Source organism: Chinchilla lanigera, unplaced genomic scaffold (assembly GCF_000276665.1).
Source record: "Chinchilla lanigera isolate Chin_1 unplaced genomic scaffold, ChiLan1.0 scaffold00029, whole genome shotgun sequence".
NCBI classification, from domain to species: domain Eukaryota; kingdom Metazoa; phylum Chordata; class Mammalia; order Rodentia; family Chinchillidae; genus Chinchilla; species Chinchilla lanigera.
The window spans coordinates 16,261,987-16,287,122 of record NW_004955430.1 but is presented as its reverse complement, the minus strand read 5'-3'; the positions used below and the strand labels follow the sequence as shown (position 1 = coordinate 16,287,122).

General features: G+C 35.9%; 1 protein-coding gene across 2 annotated transcripts in view; it reads left to right on the top strand.

The window, feature by feature from the left end:
• Thrb (thyroid hormone receptor, beta) overlaps positions 1 to 25,136 on the top strand; it is a 330,551-nt gene that overhangs the window by 35,574 nt on the left and 269,841 nt on the right. The window contains exons 1-2 of one of the 2 annotated variants that reach the window (XM_013515651.1): positions 2,058 to 2,186; positions 5,102 to 5,170. The gene's annotated coding sequence lies outside the window, so the exon portion shown is untranslated. Of the gene's footprint in view, positions 1 to 2,057; positions 2,187 to 5,101; positions 5,171 to 25,136 lie in introns of those variants that run through there. The other variant, XM_005387482.2, reaches the window with a different exon arrangement.

The window sequence follows — 25,136 nt, the reverse complement described above, 5'->3', positions numbered from 1 at the left end:
TTGAGTACTTTGTCTATTCATCTCTTGATGGACACTTAGGTAAATCCATGTCTTTTTTTAACACTGAGGTTATGAAGTTGCCAGGTACAGCTATGAGCTTTGAAGACTTGTTTTATGGCAGTCACATCTACCCATCTATGTCTCCAAATAAAGGGGAAGTTCATCATGGGACATACTGTGCAGTTTTTGCTTTTCCTCATTTTCTTCTCAGAAAAAATTCTTAAATGAGAGCAGTTTCTCTTTTTTTATTTTTTTATTTTTTTATTTTTATTTTTATTTTTTCTCCGGTACCGGGAACCAAATCCCCACCCTTTTTTTTTTTTTTTTTTTTTTTGTAGAATGAGTTTCTCTTGTCAAGTGTAGCTAATCAATATTGGTACTCTAATGTGGAATCATTTCCTGATGAGGGCATGTGTGAAGTTCACTGAGGCTCAGTTATTCGTAGTTGAGGAAAGCCTTTCCAGGAGGGTTTAACAATCTCTAGCATTTGCTCAGGGTCCAGAGGTCCTCCCTACAAGGAGACATCTTCCCCCTCATGTCAGGTTTCTCTCATATAAGAAGTGCAAGTAAAGAACAAACTGGAGGGCGATAGAGGTTCAAATACTCACCCAAACTACAAATTCCATTGTTTTAAAAATATTTCAATATCTATGCTAATTGGTTTCATTTATACTACTAGTTTATGTCAGTTTGTTGAAAAGAAAGATTTGTGTAAATATCTGTTTCTTTCTTGTAAGAAATTTTATGATTTCTGTCTTGTACTCCGAGCAACTACTTTGAAAATAATGATACCTGGTGTAATAACTGTTATTTTCTTATGGATTGTGAAATTTTTATTTTTTAATAAAATAAAAAAAAAATCAGTTAACTGATTCAACAGAAATAGCTTGTGCCTGAGCTTGTCTTTTATGTGTCAGCTGATCCTTGCCCCTCAGAGCAAGGTCCAGGCTTTTGAGCAATAAACCAAAAGTCATGGAAACATACAGTGAGGACTGATTGTGTCTCCAGGATCAGAGTGAGGGGATTATATCGAAGAGGAGATATTTGTGTTTGGCTTTAAAGGCTAAATAAGAGTTTTCCAGACAGACTCCAAGTGTGAAAGCCCTGTCAGCCAAAAGAAAGTGATTTCACTTGACTGGACTACAAACAGCTGAGGGGTAAGAGGGAGTTGGTGAATTTTCTTCTCGGGGGTTTCATCCACAGAGGCAGACAATGAGCAATTGGGCCTTGGTGAATTTGGTAGCCAGGACGTCAGGGTCTTATTTTAATTGTAGCAGACCCGTGAGGGAAGGGGAGAATAACTTGGTTTCAGAGGGAAAAGTGGCTAAATTCTGATGACCTGTAGGCTCCTTTCTTCAACGGTATTTGAAAGTTAGAAAGTCAAAAGACTCAAGTATTGTTTTCAGGAGTTCCAAAATTAGAGGCCAGAGAGCAACAGTGTATCATGGCATTGATGTTCTATCCTTTCTTATATATTTTACATCATTAGATAATGTCTCAAGCTTATTCACCTATGTACTTTATTCATAGGCCATATCAGTTTTGGGGGCATCCAGTCAGACAAATTAGTCATCATGGGGAGTGTGTGTGTGTGTGTGTGTGTGTGTGTGTGTGTGTTTGGTTTATAAGTTTAATGCATCAATGCAGTCTGTATACATGAATCAAAATAGATTTTTCAAATGCCCTTTGAGCTTAAAAAATCTTTCCTTTCTGACACAAAAGAAATACCTGCTTTCTCGTTAAAAAAAAAAAGAAAGAAAGAAAACCTTTGGTTACATTGAGTCTGTATTCAAAAATATCAAATACCAAAGCAAAGTTGTATTCACTGTTTAGCTTTTCATAGACATAAACTCTACATAGCCTACTAAGTCTCCAAAATTCAGCCCACTTTTCAGTGGGGCGGTGGTTCTAGAATGCAGATTCTTGGGCTCAACTAAGAAGACTGATTAGGTTGGTGTGGAGCATCACCCAGAAATCTGCATCTTTAGCAACAGAGTGACTCTGAGCCAAGTGATCGAAGTATCAGAATTTGAGAGACTCCATTTTATCCCTTCCAGCCTGGGTGGCTCGCTCAGGGGTTGGATGAAGTTACTGAGTGGCTCAGTAAGCATAGCATAGAGGGGAGGAGCAGACTGCTGTGAAGGGAGAGTCCCACGAACCCGAAGAACAACTCACTACACTACAAGGTAAGTGTTTTGTAGATGGCACATGTTATACAGATCATAGCTGTCTCCAAACAATGCTAGCAGATTAATGTTCTTGTTCCCACTTTTTTCATCCTTTAAACTGTTCATTAGCATTTCATCCTACAAGCAGTTTTTGAAAGCCAGCTCCTAGAAAAGTTTGGGAGGCACATGAGTCCTTGAAGACATTTTCATCTCCTCAGTAATCCAGTTACACTTACTATTCTGGGAGAGGCTTCTGCTGGGTACTTTGTTCTGTTTTATGTGGAGCTGGGCCTCTCTGGATTCAAGTATCTCATCTTCTAAGCTTACAGCCCTGTCTCCTTTGCAGTGTTTGCCCCAGCACCTCCTTGAGTCATATGAAAGCACATATGGGGGAAAGTACACAGAAATGATGTTTGTATAAGGCAGTATCATGAACATACTTTGCAAATATGCCTCAAGGAAATTGTCCTGGAATTTTGCAATCATAGACTTAAATATCCAACATAATTACATTATGTAAGATTTTATGAAACAGTTTGTATTGCAAATATTCCATTCCATGAGCACTGTGAATATGTGCTGTACTTGTTGGAACTTGTGTCCAAATTATTTTTTTTGGAAAATAGTCATTAAGTATCAAGTAGGTCTAATGTACAAAATCCCATGGACTTCCCTTACTATGTAATACAAAGAACCCTATTAAAAATCTTCCTTACTCATTCACCATTCCCACAGCAAAAACAAACAGGATACTTGAAAAATACACCAATTTTATAATTCTATTCCCATTGTTCTGAGCTTCTGAAATCCTTTAATTTGAAACAAAACTTTATTTTATGGTCTGTGAGAATGTGGACTCTTTCTTTCTTTCTTTCTTTCTTTCTTTCTTTCTTTCTTTCTTTCTTTCTTTCTTTCTTCTTTTCCTGTTCTGTTCTGTTCCATTCTTTTCTTTTTATTTTTTTCTGGAGTTTGAATCCAAGGCCTTTGCACTAAACTATATCTCCAATCCTTTTTTATTATTTTTGAGGACAGGGTCTTGCTAAAAGGCTGACCAGGCTGAGCTGGAGCATATGATCTTCCTGCCTCAGCCTTCCCAAGTGCTGAGAATATAGGTATGTGCCAGCACACCCAGTCTGTTTCTTTTTTTTTTTTTTTTAGTTTTTTTTAGTTTGTTTGTTTTTTGGTTTTTTCCGGTACTGGGAATCAAACTCACAACCTTGTGCTTGCCAGGCAAGTGCTGTGCCACTGAGTTAAATCCCCAGCCCCCAGCTCTGTTTCTTAATAACTTCTAATGTCTTGGATTTCTTGGACATATTTTTTCTTTAAAGTCTATGTATCATTTAGTACCTTAAAGTAATACAGTAATAGGACCAGTAACAAAATAACATTCTTGAGGACGAGGCCTTTTCCTTTGAGGATAAATAATATTACCTCAAAGTAGGCAGAAAGAGTTAACTTGATTAGAGAGCACTAAACCATAGATTCTATCCTTCAAGATCAAAGGGGAATAGACCCCTTAAGTAGCTCTTGGAAGATCTGAGATTTATTTTTACCCGACTCCTAAACTAATAAATTAACCTACCCATGCTTCATGAATGAATGCAGAAAAGATGATATTCTCAGTCAGGCATGAGGACACCTTATTACAGCAATAGTGGTAGCTAGAATATCAGCATTTTTCATGTCTATTCCTGGTCCTCATTGCCCCACAGTAATGCAAAGAGGTCCAGGCGACACTTGTACATGCAGTAAGTTGTGTTACTAGAAGGAAGAGATCCTGAATTTGTGAAACCCAACCCTTTTATAATGGGTTGTAAGAATGTCTTCCTTTTGATACAGTGAGCGATTGCACAGCACATCCTTGGAAAGCTAGGTAGCAACAAAGTCCATCAGTGCCTCTGCACATTCTACAGCATATTGATTTGGTGGGAGGTACCTGGAATCGAACTCAGGACCTTATGCTTGCCAGGCAGGCACTGTGCCTCTGAGCTATATCCCTAGCCCTCTACAGAACATTTGAGAGACCTGCGGAAGTATGTATTCCTGAACACATTCACTTGAGCATATTGGCTACCAGAGTGTTCTAGAAAATCACACCTTTTACCATTTCTAAAGGTTATTAGTATTATAATACTCATGGGAATCTTTGTTTATACTAATTTTTCTCTGATATAACATAGCCATACTCAGAACATAGCTGAAGAGTTTTTTCATATTTCACCTCTTTAGGTGATAACTTAGTATATAGATTATGTGGGTGCTGCATGTTTAGATATCTTGAAATGCAGAATTCAAAGATGAAATATATGGGAACACTTAAACATATTCTAAAGTGGCAATGAGATATAGATAGATAGATAAATAGATGATAGGAAGAGAGAAGTAGATAAGCAAAATGGGTTTTTTTAGTAGATTGACAAGTAAAAAATTCTGATCTTTCTTCTTTCTTTCTTTCTTCCTTTCTTCCTTCCTTCCTTTCTTCTTTCCTTCCTTCCTTCCTTCCTTCCTTCCTTCCTTCCTTCCTTCCTTCCTTCCTTCCTTCTTTATTTTGGTGCTGGGGATGAACACAGGGCCTTGTACATGCTAGGCAAATGTTCTACCACTGAGCTACAGCCCCAGCCTTCCTTGTATTTCTTTGAGCAGGAATGAAATGAGATGTTTTAATCATAGTATTTTTTCTTTTTAAATTTTTTTGTGTACTCTGACCAATTATCTATTGGCTAATGCTTTTTATTTTTAAAAGAATCTTGTATGAACTCTGTTAGAAAAATTGCAGCACTTAAATTTGTTTTGTAAGTGTTCTGAGTCTGTGGTTTGCTTTTGAGTTTTGATAATTTCAATAAATTGGAGCTCTGACAAAGAGAAGTGTGTGCAGCTTTGATACAGGGTCATTTATTGAGATTCCCTTTGTCTTTCCCCTACTGTCACCCTAGGAGAATTTGAGAAAATCATCATCCTGCATCCAGAGGCCAGGTTCATCTGCTTTTCTCCTCATTGTCTTGGTAACATTTTAAAACATCTCTACTTGGTTTTGATATATTCAGAGAAATCTTGATTATAATTGAGGTTTTCCAGACACTTGAGTTACCTCAAAATCATTGTTACTGAATAATCTACCTCTTCGCTAGTAATAGGTGACAGTGATGGCTTCTTTACAAGGTTTTCCTACAAAGCGGGGTCTGTTTCTCAACCTCTGCCCTGTGGATGGTTTGCATTAGATAATTCCCTGTTGTGGCCTATACATTGTATGATGTTCAGTAGTACCTCCATTACTTTCCACCAACACTGTTCCTTCTTCCTTCCCCTCTTAAATTGGGACAATCAAAAAATGTGTCCAGCTATTGCCAGATGTTCCCTGGAGAAGCAAAATCAACCTGAGAATTACAGATCAAAATTGTCAGATGACATGCAGATAACACATTTGTTTAACTTTAATTCACTTATTGTTGTTGTTGTCTTAGTAATACAATCAGGTTAAACCTATAACAATCCAATTAATTTCACAATGGTCCCACTGTCATTGGGATTGAAAAAAATCAACCCCAGGGCATATGCTACTTGATCATGTGATTTATACATGACCAGAGTAAGAAGAGTGGCTCATTATTGTTCAGAGTAAAACATCTTAGAGATCTCTTTTGGCTTCCTCATGGCTATTTGACCTACACTGTTGGTATTTTTCAAAAAGTTGCCCATTTGATAGCCATCTTGGTACATGTAAATTAATTATGTGCTGAGTTTTATTCTTACACTTTTGATCTTTAGAAAATATCCCAAATTTCATGTCCCTAATTCTTTGAATCCTCTTGCCTTTGATTTTAGCATATACCCATGGCTGTCTGAGCCAGTTAGCTCAGAGGGTTTTACAAGATGATAATGAGTTCGATGTTGCAGTTTCAATTAGTGTCACAGAAGAAAAACTCAGCTTCATAGCAGCAGACTGAACTGCTAACTCTGGCCACCATGCTCAGCCAGTAGCCAAAAGAAAGATGATAACAGAGAATGTTGCCAACTCGGCACTCCCAGAACTATTTTGCCTGGACAAGCAAAGGTCATATCTCTTTGATGATGATGGACCTCTGTGTTATATTCCTACTGCCGTTCACTGCGGAAACCTAAGATGAGACTCTCATTCAGAGCTGCTTTTTACAGGCAGTGCAGATCACTGAGGCAAAATTTTTCATTTTAGTTTTTTAAAATGAATGAATGGAGCAGCTGCAGTTTTATAAGATATTTAAACAACTTTTAATTTTGTTTCTGAATTTGTGATATTAGCCATATGTTTGAAGTACAAACATTTTATCCATTCATGAAATTATTTTCTAATAGTTTACTTAGAAGGATGGGTCATTATGAGCATAAATTTGCCAGCCACTATGTAATTATAATGACCCAATCACGGAATTTTCTTCACTACTATGTGAAGACTTTCATCTATATTCAAATGAAGATTTAATTTTAGTTCCATTTAATATTTGTTTTGTATCATCCAAACAGGGGTCTCTCCACCAATTTGCTTAATATTAATTTACATGTAGTACAAAATGTAACCATCATGGAAACATAGCCCTCTGCATCAGTACTTTAGTTGAAAAGACAATTCTGCAATTCTGCTTTGGAATATTCACATTGCTTGTGAGGATCTTCTTGTGTAGAATAATGGCTGCTCTTAAGCCAATTCAGTTTATAATCCCCATTCTAGCATTAGGACCCATTTGTTTCTTTGCATTTTCTTCTGGTCTTTGAACTCTTGTTATACTCATTTAATCCCAGGCCACGTTTTTTAAGTAAGGAACTTCTGAAACTTAGTATCTTATATGATATTCTTGTCTTATTGCCCGCTCCCAATTTGTTCCTCTAGTTTATCAAGAAATCCGTAGGTTTTACCAGTAATGTTGGTCCTATATTCTGGAGATGAACAGATATCCAGTTTCAGACTCTTCCGTTCAAACTACATCTATCAAAATGTGATCCATATTGAAAGCCTATGAAGAAAACAATTTCTAGAAACTTCCCTCATCCAAGGTCTCCTAAACACATGGAGTCTCAAATTAGTAATAATGGAGAAGCAAAATAGATAGCTCCATGAGTGCAGGAATGTATAAAGATGATTCCATGTATTATCTCTTAGTGAATGGAAAAGCATATGGAATCTTGGGACTTGTTTTATAAAAAATTGACTTCCGTAGTTGCAGCCACAAGGGTACCATGGTTTCCCAAATGCCTCTCTGTTATCATGTGTGTTGTATTCATAGTCTCTTGCTTCAATATTAATAATATTTTTCTCTTTCTAAGAATTTTAATATTTTCGATTGTTACTATATATCAGGGGCTGGGATAAATGTTTTCATGGATTAGTTCATTTAATTTTTTAGAATGGCCCCATGGCATACTAGCTGTTATTATCATTATCCTCATTGTACAGCTAAGGAAACTGAGAGGTAAAGATTAATCAGTGTCCCAGGGTGATGCAACTAACACTAACATGTGACAAAACCAGAATTTGAATTAGGTTTGTACGAATTCAAAGCCTATATCCTTACCTGCTTCTGCATACTGCTTACCAGCAATCATTATCGCAAAGACACACATTTTTAATTACAAAAACGATGTGATTTTATTTCTGTATCACTCTTGCTTAAAAACAAATAAAAATGGTACCTAAATATCTTTCATGTCACTCAAACCTGCATTCCTACAGAATGTAGCCTATCTGTGCTAATTTACCTCAGAATTGGTCCCTTCTAGTTTTCATGAAGAGATTTCTTCATGTTTATAATCATTATATTCCATTCCCTTTGACACTTGGGGTACTTACAACATGGTCAATGATGTTTTAAAGAATATAATTTACACTACTTCCTTTAAAAGACTATAAATAAAAAGAGATACAAAGTGTCAAACCATAATTACACTGCAAGTTTTAGTAACCTCATAAACCACAGAATAGAATACTAGAAAAAACTTATTTTCAACTGCCACCATCAAAATCTCATTTGCTGTTTCCATTTTTTGCAGCATTGATGGAAGTAATCCAGTTAGGCTGACATTTTTATGGAGGGTAGTTTAATGTTCAAATGAGCTCTGTTTTATGTCATCACTTTTATGTTTTCATGGGAAAGAGTCTTTCTTTCTTTCTTTCTTTCTTTCTTTCTTTCTTTCTTTCTTTCTTTCTTTCTATGAGTTGAACTGTGTTATAAACTAAGTTGTTTAGATTATGGCTCCAGTGGATAGATTTTAGTTGATATAAAGGTCTTTGCCATAACCATAGTTGATGTTTACAAAAATACAAATCCCTTCTGATTTTTAATCCTGTTGTATGTCTTAATGCATCTAATTACAGAAAATGTGTCAAAAAGAAAAGGAAGCCTGGTCTCAAACATATGCCTGGCGTTCTGTTAGCAGGAAACAAGTGTCCAAATGTGGCTGACACATGCTCATGCACGTGCTCACACACGTATGTACTGGAGTAGGGATCCAAGCGTGAACCTTGGTGCCACCGTGGCACTTAGAGCCAAACACTAAGCATATGTCAAAATTTGGTGAGATCACAACAACAGAATGGTGCAATATTGTTCCATTTAATCTGATTCAGGGGAAGCCAAGTGACAGCAGATCATAAAACAAATGTCATTCCCTTCTCAGAAGTGCTACTTCTGACTAATTGAGTGAAAAATAAGACCAATTTATTTCAGTGTGACTTTCTTGTCATTGGTAAATTGATGAATTTATTTCTGTTACTCTATAAGGGAAAATAGATTGACAAATCTTTAATAGTTGAGTCATGTGAAAGAAAATTTTTGATACCTGACTATTTCTGCTCAACCAGTGAAAATAGATCTATCACTCTTCAGAAATGGCATCAGCAAATTCATATACCTCAATCTAACATAAAAATACTTATAGTATTAATTTTGTATCTTTTTGAGATATCTTTATCTCTTTAAAGCTGGCATTTTTAAATGATGTAAAAATACAACTTTAATGCTGGATCTCACTAATACAAATAAAAAGTGACAAATATTTTCAAAATATTAGTATCCACGAATTCCTTTATGAAAGCTAAGGATAAAGTAGTGGTTTATCACTGACAGGTTTTACTAAAACTGAGACGCAAACTTCTTTCTGAATCCATTATTAGCCTTGGCTAATAGACAAAACTTAATCCTAGGAGAAAATAAATGGTGATCTAGTGATCACTCTTCCAAGAAATCCTCATACACCATGTTAGACAGTTACAACTAGATAAATTGGACTAACGCTTCATGAAATGGAAATGTCATTGGAATTTTCCAGTGCAACAGTTCTTAGCTACCCAGTAAGAGGGTCCAGACACAGATGAATACGTTACCTTGAGCAATGAGGTATGTTGTGTGTGATTTGTTTCTAATGTTTAAAGTACTGGAATTAGCTATTTCATTCTTTCATAAGTTAGAATGTATTTGAAACTATCCTGCACAAAATGTCATACTGCCTTGGTAACACTTCACATCATAAAGAAAGAAGTACAGTTTCAGTTGATAGGTCAGGTATTACATACATATCCCATGGATCTACGTGTGAGAATGAGAACAGAGGGGCAATGTTTCCTAGCAGAAAAGCAATGTACAGATCTAGGCACGTCCTACAACCTTTCCTAGAATCCGCCGCGATTGCTAAATACATAATCAAAAAGCTGATAGTGTGCACAGAGTCAGCAAAGGGTCATTGTCCTGGGAAACATTTCTGTAGGTCTTGGTGAGGTCTGGGGAAATGCCTGTGTCTTTGCTAGAGAACACAGTTATCATAACTGGATGCTAATAGCTATTGGACTCGGTTTCTTTCCTTCCTGTGGGCAGTGCCCGGCACCCATTGCCAAAGTTTGTTTCTCTGAACTCAGTTTATCTAAACTGGCCCAGCTCCAGAAGTTGACCTTTTTCTTTCTTTGGATGTGTTAATAAAGTGGATTAAAGCTCTCCAGTCAGTCTCAGTCCACTGGCTGTTCCCATAGACCTCGGAGAAATGTTCGTATAATTAATTCAATGTTTGCAGGAGAACCTTATTCCATTTTCTATCAACCGTTATTTGGAGGAGTGTGTGACACTACACAGTTACCTACATCTACTAAAACTTTAAATCTAAATCTGACTTTAATTGTTCTTAACTGTATGAACATAATATTTCTCCTCTAGATAGTGGGATACATTTATTTCATATCTCATTTTCATTATTCTAGTGTTATTTATCTCTTTGATATCTTATAATTTATATAAATTTATAATCTTAACAGTAAAGCATTCCAGGCTTAGAAAAAGGTTGTGGCCATTCCAATGCATTTTTCTTCCATGGTATAGGAAAATCCTAACAAATATAATACCAAATCTCTATGAATTTATGTTAAAGGTTGAAAAATCTCAAGTAAAATACTATCAAACATTAATAATAATAATAAGTCATGACAGAAAGAGCTACTTCTTAAAAAATACAAGAAATTTTATAACTGTCAGAATCACTTTATCAGTAGATTAGGTGAGGGCATTTCTATCATCACTATAAGTGCCATAAAAATATTTGAGTTAATACACATCACTGAGAACTCTTAATGCAATAGACTAGAAGTCCAACTACTTAAAATTATAAAGATTTGTATTTGAAATAAGATTAAATATCTGCTGAGTTGTAAATTTCTATATGTATTTCACAATAAGAAACAAGAAAAAGAATGTAAGCTAATGACTATTCTTTCCAAAACCTAGCAAATGTGATATTGAAGTGAAAAAAATTAAATGAAGTGATCAAAAAGGGAAAGTCAAGCAAATCCCCATTTGTCCAAATTAAAAATTTAGAATCAACTGGGAAAAAAAGCTACTAACACTTTCAAGAGTTCAGTATGTCATCTAATTACAAAACTTTTTAAGTATATTTATTAGTTATAATCAGTTATAAAATAAGGAGAAAAAACCTTATGTATCATATTAGCAGCCTGAAATAGAAAGTATATAGGAATAAACATAAAAAAGAACTTATAAGACTACCCGAAAAAAAATCTATAAAATAATTTGCAAGATGGGATATGACAGAGAAACAAATATTGTATGCTTATTGACAAAATGAATTAATATGTTAGAATTCTAAATTCTCCCCCAAAGAGAATTCTACGTTAGAATTCTCTCTATATGTTAGAATTCTATGTTAGAATTCTCTCTGTATGTTAGAATTCTATGTTAGAATTCTCTCTATATATTAGAATTCTCTCTATATGTTAGAATTCTAAATTCTCCCCCATTCATATGATAAAGTAATTTTAAGATTTATGTACAAGTAGAAAGCAAAATAACCAATAAATTATTAAAATAATCAATGCTCTTAAAAAGTTAGGAACAGGTGGTGCATGCCTGTAATCCCAGCACTCAGGAGGTGGAGGCAGGAGGATCATTGCTACTTCAAGGTCAACCTGGGCTACACAGTATATTCAAGGCCAGCCTGAACTGCGTAGTGAAACCCTGTCTCAAAAAGACCAAAGAAAAAAAGGGTAGGAACAGTTATATTAAAATTTAAGCAAGTTGTTACATGAAATGTGAAACTTTAGACAATAAAAAGAACATAAAAAATCAAAAGGCTATAAATAAATTGGAAAACATTTTCAAGACACAATAAAAATATATGAAGGGGTCTTACAATATATGAAGTTAGGGAGTAGATAAACATTCCTATGGAATCCAGGAGACCGAGGGCTAGCAAACTTTCTATAAAGGACAAATAGTACTTTTGACTTTGCAGGCACCACGGTCTCTGTTTAAACTACTCAACTCTGCCCTTGTAGCTCAGAAGTGTCTAAGGACAATGCATAAACAGCTGAGCATGACTGTGTTCCAACAAAACTTCACCAAAATAGGAAGTTGGCCAAATTGGGCTCCATAGAGCATAGTGCGCCGGCTGCTACAACAGAAATATGTGTTCACTGGTGCCTTCCAGATACACCTAGAAGCAGGCATGGTATATGCAAGATGCTCAACAAACATACACTGAAAGAACAAGCAAATAACTGAAAAGGACAACTTTTTAAAAAGAAATTAAAATTACCAGTAAACGTTTAACAGTGTTCAAACTCATAAAAAAAAAAAGAGGTAAATTAAAATCATGATATAACATTCTTTTACTCTCATTCACAAGGTTGACTGGTTATATATTTTCTGTTTTCTTTATATTTTCTGTTTTCTTTAATGATGAGTCTTCAGTATGATAGAGACTTATACATATCTTCATATGCTGTTTGTAGGCATTTTCATTTTTATTTTTAGTTATATGCATGGAGAAAACTGAGGAAATATTCTAAGAGGATAAATCTACCCACTCCAAGTTCATATTTATCAATTTATTTAGTCTCACTCTTAAAAAATATTAACAACTCCAAAAAGATTTTATTACTTCTAATGTTAACCTCATTAGAAATTAAAATAGAAAATTTTAAATATGTAATTAATTTAAGAGTAATATAGATTATAACATGCAATAAGTAATATTTTTTCAAAAAAAATCTAAATTTTCCAAAGTAAAATGAAATCATTGGAAAGAGTAGCATTGTTATATAATTTTTAAAGTATCATTAATGCCAAGTGGGTTTTTATCTACTTCTGCATACAGTATATTCTGACATGCTTTTTTGTTGAAGTATGCAAAGAAAACCAATCTTCAAACAGCTATGTAGTTGGGAAAAGGTAAAGTGTTGACATTTTCTGATAACTGAAAATTCTGCTTTAATCCTACACCAAAACCCAACAGGTGCTAGTTTCTTAGTTTTGGTTTGTTTGTTTGTTTTTGTTTTCCCCTTTTGGTATCAGGAATCAAACTCAGGACCTCGCGCTTGCAAGTCAGACACTGTGCCACTGAGCTCCATCCCTGGCAGGTGGTAGTTTCTTAAAAGTGCGTTTGTGATGTGGAATCTGAAACCTTATCATGGACCTTTTCATATTCTAAAACTCACTTCCAGTTGATCTTTTGCCCACACATGATTTTGTTGACACCATGAATTGATTGGAAAGTACTGATTTACTGAATCTTTCAGGTCTTGCAGATATAGATACATTTAATCATGCAAAATTCCACATTGTATTATTACATTTCCATCCACCCCAAAAATGTCTTTAATTGTTGAGAATCGGTTAAGTCCACCCTGATGCTTCATTGTGGGCATTCTTAAGTAACACCGGCTTCTTTTATTTTACTGCAAATGTGTGGTTTACTGCAAAAATAAAATGACTGCTCATACAGGTGGCACCACTGCTTTGATTTGTGCCAGTTTTACCAGGTATTGATTTTACCAACAATGCAAAACTCAGCACAGTGAAAAAGATAAATAATGTCTTATTATTATTATGAAAATTATTATTAGTGTCCCAGAGGTTCTCATCCACATTTTGAGAACTGTGTCATAGATCTGACAAGTATCAACATTTTATCTTATCTGCTTCAAAACTACTTGGAAATTAAATAAATATTGTGAATCCAGCTAAAATTTCTATACCTCTTCCATTGTCTTTTCCAGAGATTAACCACTGCATTGAAGTAAATATATTTTTTCTGTACGTAGTTTTGTACTTCCCTTGTGTTTATAAACACCCACTACAGTATCTTTTTGTTTGATTTTTAAAAAACATTTTAGATAAATGATTCCATTCTGTGTATTTGCTTACAAAAATTTTTTTCATTTGATATTATACCACTATGTTTTTCAGAGAGATCTATGCTAATGCATATAGATCTAGTTCATACATTTAAAATTCTATGTGATACTTATTTCCTGATTCTTGGCTTAATGTATATTTAGATTGTTTCTAATTTTTCACTATTGTGAGTATTTCCTTAAACAAGATCACTGTAAGTTCTCAATGTTCTTATCCTTCTTGTCAAATCATCTTCAACATGGTTTTACCAGTTTATAATTTAACATGTTTCTACCTTATTATTCTCTTTAGGGGATATTTGGCACTATATATCAAGTACATCAAAAGAAGGCATATTTTTTGTCTAGAAATTCCAATTCTATGAGTTGGCCATAAGGTCATTTAGGCATCAGTGATGAAACACAGGTTTTCTACAGAGTTATTATATTGTTATTTATAAAACTAAAACCTGGAAAACAGCTGCTAAATACTCAGTGATAAATGATTAGTAAATGATAAGGGTCAGTAAGATCTTTTAATGTTCTACTGTATAACCCTATATGCTAATTTTATTTAAATAATATGTTATTTTCTATAACTGAATTTATCAAAATGAGTGACAGGCATACAGATAATTTTTTATTTTCTTCTTTGTGTATGTTTTTTTTTCCCATTACCTAATTTTGTTACTGAGAAACATTACAAGGAAGAAGAGGAAGGAGGAGGAGGAGGAGGAAAAAAGAAAGAAGAATAACTACAGGATATATTGTGAAACCTCATTCCAAACTAAATGTTAGATCGGGCCAAAAAAGTAAGGAGCAGACCTGAAATTTAACACTGCACAGAAGTCATGTGACAGCTTGATACCCGCTCTAGAGACTTGGGTTAGGTGAAACTGGAGATCAACCATACTCTGAAATGTGTAGACCACACATCCAAGAAATTCTAACTTAAAAATGGTAGTCAATTCCATCTGACATATCTGCACTGATGGAAAATAATTTTCAATGTTCAGTAAGCAAAAGAGATAGACAACAGCTGGGTGCAAGTGCTGGTGGTGTCTCTCCTCCCAGTAGCCTGAAGCCTAGGACAGGAGCTTCCATGCCACATATCATGGCAGGAAGGCGCTCTCCTGCCTATAACCCTGCCCTAGACTTTATTGTCCTCCCCTTGGCTTACCCTGCCTCAGACTTTGCTTTCTTTATCTTGGTTTTGGCAGCCTGCCCTAAGCAGGCAAGGTAAAGCCTGCAGGTGTGGCTCAGGTGTGCACCCTCACTTTTCTCTCATCCCCCCTTCCCCTTTTCTTTAGCACCTCAGTCACTGCCCCTGTTGAGCATAGCTTCTCGAATGTAAGCATCAGAATCTTGAGTGAGCCCCTGCCTCAGAGCTTCTGATCCAGTCTGTCATGGGACCTGGGAATTTTCATAAAAATGCTACAGAGGCTTCTGGTTCACAGACTGACCTGAATGAAGTAAAGTGAATCAGGCTCACTGGAGAGAGCCACCCAACACAAGAAGGTTGAGTAATAAAGTGTCATACATTAGAATTCAGAAATGCAATAAACACACTGAAAATTATTCCCATTAGGAATTTAGGAGAGTTACTCTTAGATATGGCACCAGTTAGTAGTAATAACATCTCTTATAGTGGCGGTAATAAGAACAGCAACAACATAAAAATAGTAATAATAGTAAGATTACTAATGAAATAACAACAACAAAACAACTGAGGATGGTTTTTGCTTTCAGTGTTTTGACAAAACTCGTAAACACAGTCTTGCCAGAAAAGAAGATAAGATTTTGGACATAAAAAAAGTGTTGTGAAATCATGAATTTCAAAAATATCTCTTTAAATGGATATGTTATATTTTCAATGAAAGCAAGGCCTTTAAAAACATACCAGACCTTATGATCCAGGAAAAGCTGTTTCTTTTCCTCCTGCAGGGTATTATTTATCTTTGGCTAATAGCTTCAGCCAAGCCATTTTTATAGCCTCACATGTTATCAAAAGTGTTTTTATTGCTCAATCTAACTACTCCCTTTCTCAACCCATTGCATTAATCCTGCCTTTAGAGGCCAAGTGTAAACTGAAGTCTAGATAAAAGGTATGTTTTTTAAAAACATACCATTTGTGTTTTTCCTTTTTGTGTTAAATTATGAATACAGTAATTGGCGGTTAATGAGATGTAAGTGCTGTAGCCTCAGACACTTCAGGTTATTCATGTCTCTGCACCATTTTCATCTGGCCGTCATTTTCCAAACACCAGACCTGTAATTATGCCAGAATTTATCCAAGCCAAAGAATAGTTTGTTTTTGCTTATTACTACCTACAAAGCATAAGGTTGTGAAAAGTGTTGGACTTGCAAAACTAATTTTACCCCCCCCCCGCGCCACACACACACTGAATATTTATTTGAGGGGGGACCAGTATGGAAATATTAAAGGTGAATGGATCATGGCTTTTAGAGTTTACAGAGACATCTTGAAAGCATCTGGGCTTTCCATTTGGCTTTAGTATCTGCCATATTTTGCAGGTGAATCAACTAAAGTTTTTAAAAATGAAATATATATGATTCTATGAAACAAACTGGAAATAGATTTGGCCAGCAAACCGGTAGCATTATGTCCTATTGAAGGATTTGGGCACCTGTATTTGCCTTTCTGCATGTTTTTTTCACTACATTTCTACTAGTATTGCCAGTCTACCTTGAACTCTTTCATCACCTGCCTAAATGTTTTTCATAATCTTCTTGGCTTTTGCTTATATTTAATTTGTACAGTATCTTTCAATAACTATGCCCTTACTGCAGGTATTTTGATGTGCTAAATTTGCACACATACCTGAACTAGGAAGACAGATGCATTTTGTTTTGTATAAAAACATCCAACCCACATGCTTACATTGAGAATGCCAGTCTTTGTTCTCACTCAAGTGTTAATCTTTCTAAATATGTCCCTCACCCTGAAGGACATCCAAAGGCAGTCACTTATTAGAACCACGGGTTCAGATTACAAATGTGTTTGGCTAGTTCAGTGTTGAAGTTCAAAATATCTTGGAATTAGTTTAAATATTTGTGCAGGAACAGTGATTAGTTTACTAATGTGTTGCCTTATAACTATCCATTAATAACCACACTGGTCTGTGATCATTAACTCTTGGGCTCCAGTGAGCTCTCAACAACGCACATTAGTGCTTTAGGGTTTGGAGTTCTCCTCTAGTGTGTTTACCATAGGACTTGGAATACTGGCTCAGAAAATGAATTTTGAAATCCGATTTTTAGAAATGTATTTCGTTCTTTGAACAGAAGATTGCAAAGGAAGCTCTGATAAGGTAACACCTTATTCTACCCCAGCCCCCTCTTTTTTGCGGTAACTATTTCCTGGCTGTCTACATTTTCACTGGAGACTAGCAGGGAAGTACAGGGGAAAGAATGATGATGTGGGTCAGAATACCCGGGATTTAATTCTAGCTTTGTCATCAAACTCATGACCTCAGACAAGTCATTTAATTTCTCTAGTGTTGGCTTCCATAAATGAGAAAGTGACATGTCATTCCTAAGCTGTTTTCCAGCCTGAAGAGTCTGTAGAATGTGTGCATTCTGCCAAGAGAAACTAAACTAGCCAGAAGACAAGCCATCAGGGTGTGGGTTATACAGACCCTTGCCTCACATTTCTTACCAACTGACAGGGCCAGGTTCCCCAACTGCACCCTTACTCCACAGGCACCTTCACAAGGGCTGCGTGCCTGGATTAAAGCTTTGTTGTCACCATCTTGCATTTTCATTCTGCCCTTGCAGGCAAATTATATAGCTAATTATGTCCTTTGACAAGACATTTCTTTCTGGTCCATCTACCAATTGAAAAAAAGAATCATAATACCACATTCGTCACTTTTGCCACCACTGTATGTTTCAATTAGACTGAGAAAAGCAGAATATAAACAAAATTATATACATTAATTATTTGGGTCATTTTTAATGATCTGAGTGTTCGGGTGCTGGCATTTTCCTTCTTCCATGATTCCTTGCCCATTTTTTAAGATGAGATACTTCCTAGTATTTATTACAAAATATTTTGAGATGCTGTACTCAACGTTATTTTCTCCTTTGCTATAAAAGCAACTATAGTACAAAACAGAAGTATGTTTGGCTTTGAGTTATCACTTCATTGTGGTTTTTATGTTTGTAGTGAAGCTGTTATTAATCATGACAGCTTGACCATCAGAGAGAATTCTTCCTTGGTTTGATGCCACCAGTACAGAAATTTCTGTCTGTCTGTAATGTGGCTGCAGTTGGTTTGTTCACACATCTCCCTTCCCCTTTGAAAATAAAAGAGCCACCCGGGGGAATGATGGGTAAATTCAGTATAAGAAGGGACTTGCTAAAATGCTAAAATGTGCATTCATGAAGGGGTCAGTTTAATGTGAATATTAACACTGGTAAAAATCACCCAGTGACTGCAAGGAGTATGTACTTTTTGGCTGATACAATGCTATATGCCAAAAGATACAAGAGTTAAAGGCTGGAGCTAAGGATTTCTGTGTACCTGTTGATGGCTGATGGGGTTTTATGTTATGGATCTGGTTTCAGAAATTTTGAGCAAATGTGCAAGAAGACATGTGGCTATATTACATGTCACATCGACGACTATAATTTACTTTAATGGAGTACAGGGATGTCTATTTCAAAGCAATTCTCAAACTTTTTCTTTTGAAAACCCAGTGTTCATAATGTTCTAAAATTGTATTTTTGCCCTCAGTGCATAAAATTTTATTCCACTTAAGTGCATTAAAATTGATTATAGCTGACTGTTAGTTATATTAAAAATATCTGAATGTTTAAAACAATTAATTAGTCTTAATCCTTCATTAAGGAAGTGTGTATGTTGAGATTTGATAATCTCTATGCTGAGTTCAAGTGGCTGGCCTGGCCCCTGACTTTTTTAGGATGCATGTTGTTTTTCTCTTTTGAATTCTGTAGAATGGTGTGTTGATTTATAGTTGTGCTTAAGAATAGCAAAGAAAGGATTGGTAAATTTAAAAGTACAATGCAACTGGTTATTCAACAATATTTTATAACTGGTAAAATATTGATAAACAGGAAAGCAGTAGCCAAGCTTCCATTTATGGATTCTGTGTATCCAATGCATTGCATTGTTCCAGCAGTAAATTCATAGTTGTGAAACTATGGAATCTAAAATGCAAAGAACTAGAGTGAAAATATTCAAGTAATTTGGTAAATGCTTTGGTTTCATGGATTTTATTTTAGAACACATTTTAGAATGTTCTACAAAGATTCCAAAGAAAGGACCATAGAAATGTGAATACACAGTTTAAGAGGAAACAAGAGGTTCAAATGTAGAGTCTACTCAGCATGCATAGTGGCCCTCCTCTGTAACCGCTACAAGCTTCCAGAGGTTTTCAGTGCCTTCTCGTACATCTTGGTCTCTCTGTGATGTGACCTCAAAGGTTCCTATTGGCAAAGCGATGCAAATTCCTGACTCCTCACGTCACAGATATCATGTAATGAGGCACAAGGCAGAATCACTCATGGAGGGAGGTGAGTGCTGTGGAATTTTACTCCTAAAAGCCGCACTCAATCTTTTCATCCTTGGCTGAGCACTGTAATCTCCTGGGCAAGGAAGACATTCTGTGTAGGGTATGACCCAGGCAGTGGGACAATAAAAGTTCCCCAGGTGATTTTGAGGGGCATCCATGACCAAGAACCAAATTCTATAATGTTAAAAAAAACTTTTTATGTGAACAGCATGGAAATATAATTCATGTACATACCTTTCCTCCACTTAAAGTATAAAACTCAGTGCATTTTAGTATATGAACAGAGTTGCACCACCAACACCATAAGCTATTTACATTCTCATCACCCCAAAGCAAATCCATAGCAGATTGCTACCAACTTCTTCCACCCCACCCCAGCCTAGGCAAGCACCAAGCCATTCTCTATGTCCAAAGACACAAGCATGCAAAAGTCAATCAGAACATAAAAAATTGTAAGCATTAACTGTTCATTTCAATACACCGTCAGACATCAGCAATACAGTCATCACAGCTATTCCTATATATATTTATATTTTGCCTTCCTTCTTTCTTTTTTCTTCTTTCCCTCATCCCAGTCATTCCTTCCTTTGAGTAATTCTTTCCCTTTCCAATCATCTATTGTACGTTTTGAGTTTTACCTAGTCTTTCAGGTTCCTACACCAAGGAGACAATATGATGTTTACACAAGTGGGTCCGATTTATTTCACTTATGAGTATGGTCTCTAATTGCATCCATTTACCTACAAAAGCCTTGAGTTTATCTTTTTTAATAGCTGAGGAATACTCCATTGTATAAAAATAACACATCTTTTTTATCCATTCCTCAGTGGATGGCCGTCTGGGTTGTTTCCAAGATTTAGCTATAACAAATTGTGCTGCTATAAACATGGTGCACATATATCGCTGTGGTATGATGTCTTTAATTCTTCTGGGAAAATACCGAGAAGGGGAATAGCTGGGTTAAATGAGACTTCCAATCCTAGTTTTGTGAGGAATCTCCAAATTGATTTCTACAGTGATTTCACCAATCTACACTCCCACCAGCAGTGAAGCAGGGTTCCTTTCTCCCCACCTCTCCAGCATTTGTTATTGGTTGATTTCTTGATGATAGCCATTCTTTCTGGGATGAGATGGAATCTCAATGTTGTTTTAATTTGCATTTCTCGAATGACTAATGACATTGAACATTTTTTCATGTATTTATTTGCCATTAGTATCTCTTCCTTAGAGAAGTGTGTATTCATCTCAGATGCCCATTTTTGGATTGGGTCTTTGAACTTGGAGGGGCCTGATTTTTTTTAATTCTTTATATGTCCTAGATACAAGTCCTTTGTCTGAGGGTCAGTTGGCTAAAATTTTTTCCCAATTCATGGGTTTTCTTTTTACTTTATTGGTGATTTCTTTAGATGTGTAAAAACTTTTCAGTTTCTTTGTTTATTCTTTGTAGTATTTCCTATGCATCTTGGTTCATTCATGAACTCTCTGCCTGCCCCAATGTTGTCAAGATTTTTACCTACTTTCTCTTCCAATAAATGAATGTTTCTGTTTTAATATTTAGATCTTTGATCCATTTTGACTTTAATTTAGTACATGGTGGAAGACGTGGGTCTAGTTTTAGTCTTCGGCATGTGGAAAGCCATTGGTAGAGATTTAAATTGTACTACTTTTGGCTGTTGTGAATACTGCTGCTGCAGACATTTGAGTAGAAATGCTTGTGTGAATATGTATTTTCATTTCTCCAGGACGTATATCTAAAAGTGAAATTGCTGGGACATTACATTTAACTTTTAAGGAACTGCCACACTGTTTTCCTGAACAGCTGCACCACTTGCACTACCATCAGCAGTGTCCACGAAGGGTTCCACATCCCCGCCAGCACTCATTTTTGTCTTGTTTATGTGAACCATCCTTGTGGGTGTGAAAATAGCATCTCATTATCATTTTGATTTGCATTTTCCTCATGGCTAATGATGCTGAACTTTTCTATATGCTTATTGTCCACTTGTGTTTTATCTTTGAAGAAAGTTTTATTTTATTCTTTGCTCGTCTTTTCAGCTGGGTTATTTGTCTCATAATAATTGAGTTTAAGAGTTCTTTAGATACTTTAGGCACAAGTTCTCTATAAAATATATGATTGTAAATAGATTTTTTTTTCATTCTGTGGAATGTCTTTTCACTTTTTTGAAGGCTTCACTAAAGCACAAAATGTTTTTAAATTTTGGTGAAGATAACTTTATTTATGTTTTCTTTATTTCTTATGTATTCAGTGTCATTTCTAAAAAGGTTTTGTGTAATCCAAGGTTGTGAAATTTTTCTATATTTTCTTCTAAATGTTTTATAGTTTTAGCTGTTACATTTAGGTCCATAATTCATTTTGAGGAAATTTTCCTGTATGGTATCAGGAAAGGTTCCGGCTTTATTACTTTATATATAGATATCCTATGTTGAGTTTTTGCAGTGCCATCTTCCCAGCAGTTAGTTAATTTCTTGCTGAAAGTTGACTGTAATCAGCGTCATGGGTATGGCAGAGAGGACACCAATGTCAATAGAATTATTGGAGAGTGCCAATTTCTTTCTGCCCTGTCAAAGGCAGCCCATATATAAGTTGAGAATATAAACACACACTCAGAACTATCAAGAACATGTTACACAGCCTTTGTTCAGGAAGCTGAGGTTTCCCTATTGGGGGAGGGGTTAGGAATTGAGTAAAGAGTGACATTAATTACTAAAGATTTCCAAAGGAATTGAATTTCCTTTACTGAACTAATCCACACAAAGATATGTAAACTATAGTGTGAGTTATAAGTCTGGAGTACTGGTAAATGCTGGAGTACTGTTTGACAAAGTCTCATTGTTTTATGCTTCACCTGTGTTACAGCTTATATTTAGATGTCCCCTCAAAGCCTCATGCAGTCACAGGTGGGGCTTTTCTAGGGCATGAGATGCTGGGATCAAGGATGTGTTGCTGGGGGTGATTCATGGTGCAATACTAGAATTAAGGCTACCCCACCCTGAGTGGGAGTACTTCCTGCCCTAAGGTGGGTAGCATGAATAAATTATGAGGGACAGAAAGAGGGCCACTGCTTGTCATTGGTCTCTTGCTGCTTGCTGCCCTCTGCCTGCCATGAACTGTTTTTACTCTGCGATGCTCCTCTGCCGTGCTACCCTGCCTTGGAACCAGTGAAGTATGAACAGAAACATCTACAAACTGTGGGCCAAATAAACCTTTCCTCCTTTAACTGTGGATGCCAAGCATTTGCCTCAGAAACAAGAAAAGTAACTAAGATAACCTGTTAGAAAGAAATTCCTGTTCTGAAACTTTGAGTCTGAAGTTACTTCATATTAATTCAAACTACTTCAGGTTAATTTCAGAAGGTTATGAAACTGTCTCCTGTGGAACTCCTTATGAGCAAATGAACCATATCCCCATGAGCTGTTTGAGTAAAATACAGGCCAACATAGAAAGTTATGTCATCCATACTTAGATTTCTGTGCTGCTGTTGGGTGGCTGGTAGGACTAGGAACACATTCCACCAGTAAGTAGGGAAACCTTATCAGTCAAGCCACCAGCCTGAAAGTCCTAGGTTATGAACAAGTCAGGTTTATCCCTCTCTTTAGCTCTAAAAGAGGTGATTCTTGTGGCAGCAGTTTGGCCTTTTATGGTCTCTGCTTTTGGGAACCATATGAAAATTACCTTCACATATCATAAATTGCCGAGGTAAATACACTTATTTCAAGAAAGCAGCAAGGAAAATGTATATAGTATTTTACATACCTGAGTGCTTATCCTGACTCTATCACACAATTTGGGTGGTTTTCAGTGAGTTAATTTCTTCAAGCCTCATCTTTTTCTATGTTATGGAAATAAGAAAATATGTTTTGAAGATCATTGTTGGGTTAACAGGCCCAGGTTGTAAGTTTAACAGTTTATCCCTCTCCCTTTCAAGAACAAAGATATAGTGATGCCTTATTTTCAAACCTATTTGTACAAATAATCTTGAAACCAAAGAATTAAAAGAGCCATTAGCTAATAGGGAGGTGGGATATATGTTTGGACACCTTAGATCTCTTATGTTATTCTGTTCCTTCAGTAGCCCTGGTTCTTTGGCAGACTACAGGATCTCACTACATGAGGTCTTCCTGCCACCCCAAAGAAAACATCACTACTGTCTATTACTTTGGTGATCTATCAGCATTCCACCAAAGTATCCAGCTGTTTGAAACAGCAGGTATTTATTTTCTTTGGTCTTAGTATGCAAAGATGAAATGTAGCTGTCTCCTTTTGGAAACACTTTTTTGGTCTGTGTCATTTGGTTAGGTTAAGTGTTGGAAGGTATTATAACCTCAGTCTGTGCACTGATGACTCCCAGGTGCCCCTAGAACTTGTTTTTGCAGGTATTTATGGTTCACAAAGCTGACCCTCAGCTCCAACTTTCCTAAGTTGCTTTTTTGAAAGATTAATTGTTCAGCAGGAGTATTTGTGTGACTGTTGGTAGGAGGGAGCCTTCTCAAGATACGTGTGTGAGGCTCTGGTCAAAGGAATCTGCTATAGAAGGTCATGGAGGGCTTGCTTCTTCAAGTGCCAGGTGTCTAATCCTCTAAGGACTTCCATTATCTCTGCATAATATAGAAATACTGATCTTCTCTGCCATGGGCTTCCATTAAATGGTCTGAAGATAAGCAAAATAACAGGCATGGAAGGGCTTCTCTCTGAAGACAATGTAGAAATTTAAGTGGTAGTGTCTGTATTATTTATATTCATATGGAATTCAGTCCGATTTTTCTACCAAAAAAAAAATTTAGTAGTTTTCTCAATGATTCTCTGACAAAAATTGGGAACAACAAATTTGAAGCTACAAATGAGTAGGCATGAAAGAAAACATTAATCCAGTAAGGAATTTAGCATGTATTCATATTAGGCCACATGATCATACATATTTTTTTTCAAAACTGTGTGGATATAAATAGAGATAATTTAAAAATAAGCAATTTAGTCTAACAAGAGAGGCAACTAGAAAAGTATATAGATTCTAAGCAGAATATGTTCCAAATCTATGAAAATCTTTCCTGGAACTTGGCCTGGTATAAATAAATCTAAACATATAAGTTCCAATGTTATTCATATAGCTATAAATATGTAAAGACTAAAATATTTGATTTTTGAAACGCAGTCAGTTATAACTTAAGACGCGTTCAGATAGAATACTCGGTCCTGCTCGGTTTAGCACATCCGCCTGAGAAATGTAAGATGCTGCTTTATTATGGGGTGGGGGGAGAAGCCAGGAATGATAAACTGAAGATAATTTACAGTTGAGTTTAATTTTCTTGGTAAAGCCCATAGTGTTACTTTAGATTAAATCTAGAATTAATTCCCAATTAAAATCTGGAAATTCTCATCCGGAAAAAAATTCAGCCAAACTCTCAACAAATTCAACCATAATAAAAATGTTAAATATTTTCCCCAGACTTGAAAGTAATAAAATGGAGGTCTCCAATTTAAATAAAAGATGCACATAACAGTGCTTTGGAAGCAGCTGCATAGTCAGAAGGGTGCTGGCTATGAGGGCAACAAAGTACAGCAGGAAGGAACATGACTTTGGAGCCAGATTGCACGTGTGCCAGTTCAGCATGTTGCTCTCATGTGAATCATCTAACCTTTCTGGGCTCCCAGCAGCCACAGCTCTGTAATGGAGATCATAATATTTCCCATTATATCTATAAAGAGTAATTTAGTTCACACCCATGGAATTCTCAAGACAATGCCTAGCA